The 4,282-nt window shown below is 23.2% G+C and overlaps 1 pseudogene; it reads left to right on the top strand.

The window, feature by feature from the left end:
• Positions 1–242: 242 nt before the first annotated feature.
• Positions 243–967, top strand: LOC121999678 (annotated as a pseudogene).
• Positions 968–4,282: the final 3,315 nt, after the last annotated feature.

Here is a 4,282-nt window from a genome sequence, read left to right as displayed (position 1 = left end):
AATTAGCTTGTAAACTCGACGTTAGAAATCTCTCATTATATTTTCAGGGGATAAAAGAAAATTATTCAACCAACCAAATCCAGATTAAGTTCTAGTAATTATTAGAACAAATTAATTAACTAATATCCTTTATTCCTTTGTGCATTGATAAAGTATGTAATGTCTCTATATATATTGTATATCTCATAAACAAACAATAATTAAGAAATTTATTTTATTATTTCTCTCTCGTTTAATTATTTTTACACGACCTCCCCGGTCTCAAGAAGGAGGAGGTGAAAGTGGAGGTTGAAGACGGGTGGATCCTCCAAATCAGCAGCAAGCGCACCAAGGAGCAAGAGGAGAAAGAACAACAAGTGGCACTACATGGAGCGCAACAGCGACAAGTTCTTGCATCGGTTCCACATGTCGGAGAACGCCAAGGTGGACCAGGTGAAGGCGAGCATGGAGAACGGCGTGTTGACAGTCACGGTGGCAAAACACGAATATGTTCGCCCTTAGCGTCTCTATCAATTCATCCCAGGGCCAACACGAAGGAGGTAAATTATGGACGGCTACTAGTCTTTGAAATAATGACTAGCACATAAGGGAGGTATTTATCTCGACTTTATCGAGATTCGAATCTCAGACCTCATGATGATAATATTTTATATGCTAACCACTAGATCATTCCGAAAAGATACGTGACAATCACGATCTCAAAGGAGGAGCCCAAGAAACCGGATCGTGATCTCCGAATAAGCGAGCTTCCATTTGAGGTTAATTTTATCTAAAGAAAGAAAGAAAGAAAGAAAGAAGCAAGCACGCCGTTGGGTTAGTTTTTCTTGTAAAATTTGCTCTAGTTTGCGTGATGTAATCAATTTGTCTGCCCTGCTGTGATCATTACCAGCAAGTAATAATTGGGCATGGATCCGGTTCAGGATCTCTAGATCAATTTTGGACCCTTACATGTTCATTGGATGAGTGAATTGTACCCCACATGTTAAATAGATAGGATCTAATTCATCTCACCAATAAATATGCAAGACCTCTTAGAAGAGTCTGACCTAGAGGATCTGGCCACGTAATAATTGAAGTTTTTGTCGGGTTAAATGTTATTTTGGTAGAAAATTAAGAGCGTGCCTTAAAAAAAAAAGTCAAAAATTAAAAGGCGTTTCATATTTAATAAATTATTAAATAGATATTTTATTATGAAAATTATTAAATGGATGTTTTTTATTATATATTTTATCTAAAATATTTTTATTTCTAATGTTGTTATAGTAATTATGATTAGCTATATAGTCGTTATAATGCTATAGTAATTATGATTAACTAATATAGTAGTTATTACAATGGGTTGGTATAGTTGTTATAGAATAATTAGTATAATATTGTAATAGTTTTGTACTTATTATTATTATAACGGTAAATTGTTATTCTATCAATGTTAATTATAATTTGTGATCATTAATAAAATATTATAATAATTATGAAAATGATTTTAATAAATAATATTTTAATATAATAGAATTTTATGTATAATAATTTTAAATAAAATGGAATAAGAAAAATTCTATATTATAATAGTAAACGAGTAATTTTAGTAACAAGATGGTTATATTTATTCTAAACATTTCTTTTTTATTAAGGATATGGATTCATTAGGAACATTATAATAAAAATATCTCCATGAGAAAAATAATTAGGGAGTAATTGTTATATATTGTAATAGCTATTGAGTAGCTATTGTAATAATAACATATTTGAATTTAAGATATAAAATTTTAAAGTTCAACTACAATAAAAGTGAATTTTCATAAAAATAATTTTAATGAAGTTTCATTATTTTTGACTGATAACAATATATTGATGTAATAAAATTTTATGTATAATAATTTTGATCGATTAAAATAAAATAGTCAAATTTGTATGGTAAATAATTGTTATACATTGTAATTAAATAGCTACTATAATAACATTTGAATTTAAAATCTTTAGGTTCCGCTACTATAGCAACTGGTTATTATAATTAGTTGAAAGTAATCATGATTAAATAATTTTGATAAATTAATAAAAAAAGTATTTGGATATAATAAAATTATATATATACTAATTTTAATTAAAATAAAATAACTAATTTTAATTAAAATAAAATAATTAAAATTTCACATCTTAATTGGTAATATGTTGTTAGTCAAACATATAATGCTCATCATTTAGTATAGTCAGTTTTATAATATAATGTAGATACTAGTACAACAGATATTTACATAAGAGAGTTGTTGTATTATTTTTTATTTAATAAATTATTAAATAGATATTTTATTATAAAAATTATTAAATGAATGTTTTTTATTATATATTTTATCTAGAATATTTTTATTTCTAATGTTGTTATAGTAATTATGATTAGCTGTATAGTCGTTATAATGTTATAGTAATTATGATTAACTAATATAGTAGTTATAGATGTTATAGTAATTACGATGGGTTGGTATAGTTGTTATAGAATAGTTAGTATAATATTGTAATAGTTTTGTACTTATTATTATAACGGTAAATTGTTATTCTATCGATGTTATAGTGTAATAAAATTTTATGTATAATAATTTTGATCGATTAAAATAAAATAGTCAAATTTGTATGGTAAGTAATTGTTATACATTGTAATTAAATAGCTACTATAATAACATTTGAATTTAAAATTTTAGATTTTAGGTTCCGCTACTATAGCAACTGGTTATTATAATTAGTTGAAAGTAATCATGATTAAATAATTTTGATAAATTAATAAAAAAGTATTTGGATATAATAAAATTATATATATAATAATTTTAATTAAAATAAAATAACTAATTTTAATTAAAATAAAATAATTAAAATTTCACATCTTAATTGGTAATATGTTGTTAGTCAAACATATAATGCTAATCATTTAGTATAGTCAGTTTTATAATATAATGTAAATAAGTCATGAAGATATTCTTTTCTAGTACAACAGATATTTACATAAGAGAGTTGTTATATTATTTTTTATTTAATAAATTATTAAATAGATATTTTATTATAAAAATTATTAAATGGATGTTTTTTATTATATATTTTATCTAGAATATTTTTATTTCTAATGTTGTTATAGTAATTATGATTAGCTGTATAGTCGTTATAATGTTATAGTAATTATGATTAACTAATATAGTAGTTATAGATGTTATAGTAATTACGATGGGTTGGTATAGTTGTTATAGAATAGTTAGTATAATATTGTAATAGTTTTGTACTTATTATTATAACGGTAAATTGTTATTCGATGTTATAATGTAATAAAATTTTATGTATAATAATTTTTATCGATTAAAATAAAATAGTCAAATTTGTATGGTAAGTAATTGTTATACATTGTAATTAAATAGCTACTATAATAACATTTGAATTTAAAATTTTAGATTTTAGGTTCCGCTACTATAGCAACCGGTTATTATAATTAGTTGAAAGTAATCATGATTAAATAATTTTGATAAATTAATAAAATAGTATTTGGATATAATAAAATTATATATAATAATTTTAATTAAAATAAAATATCTAATTTTAATTAAAATAAAATAATTAAAATTTCACATCTTAATTGGTAATATGTTGTTAGTCAAACATATAATGCTCATCATTTAGTATAGTCAGTTTTATAATATAATGTAGATAAGTCATGAAGATATTCTTTTATAGTAAAACAGATATTTACATAAGAGAGTTGTTATATTATTTTTTAGTTGACATCACATATATAACTTTTCGAACTGATTAATCATTGATCCAATTTCATAAAAATTTTCATCGGCTATGGGGTAAATCGAAAAGTACTTATAGAGGCTTATCAAGATGACAAACATTCTTAGACCTGTTTCTTATTGAAAAAAAAAAAATCTTAAATCTCTTAATTATTTAAAAAATTTTCATCGATCATTAAGATAAATCTAAAAGTACTTTAGGTAACTGCACATCTAAATTTATAAACTCAACTTCATCATGGGACCTACTATGACACATCATTGACACATTAAAAGTAAAAAACCCACAACTTTTATGAACCTCTTCCCACAATCATAAATCTAAAAAATAACTTTATATTAGATCCCACTAATTCACACATCATTATCTACATTTTCTATTTACTATCTTTATTTATAATATTTATTTATATACTATCATAAATATATATTTATAATATACATATTAATTAATTTATTAATAATATATATTAGTTTTATTTAATAATTTTTAATATAATTATTAATTTAAT

Source organism: Zingiber officinale, chromosome 7A (assembly GCF_018446385.1).
Source record: "Zingiber officinale cultivar Zhangliang chromosome 7A, Zo_v1.1, whole genome shotgun sequence".
Classification (NCBI taxonomy): domain Eukaryota; kingdom Viridiplantae; phylum Streptophyta; class Magnoliopsida; order Zingiberales; family Zingiberaceae; genus Zingiber; species Zingiber officinale.
The sequence above is the reverse complement of the archived record's forward strand: the minus strand, read 5'-3'. Positions and strand labels throughout refer to the sequence as shown.